The following is a 207-nucleotide window of genomic DNA, read 5'->3' on the forward strand; positions in this document are numbered from 1 at the left end:
AACAGGGCACAGAGGTGCGCTCAGATGGGTGCAGGGATTGTGTGTGCAGTGGGGCAATAGGGCACGAGCTGGGTGCGATGAGATCCAATGTGCAATGAAGTATTTGCGTAATGGAGCATGGAGATGCATGTTCGGGGGGTACCAGAAGCCTATGCAATGGGGCGCAAGGCGTGATGTGGGGCAGTGATGATAAGCATGCCGTAGGGC

The sequence above is a fragment of the Mesitornis unicolor genome, unplaced genomic scaffold, assembly GCF_000695765.1.
Source record: "Mesitornis unicolor isolate BGI_N332 unplaced genomic scaffold, ASM69576v1 scaffold36883, whole genome shotgun sequence".
Classification (NCBI taxonomy): domain Eukaryota; kingdom Metazoa; phylum Chordata; class Aves; order Mesitornithiformes; family Mesitornithidae; genus Mesitornis; species Mesitornis unicolor.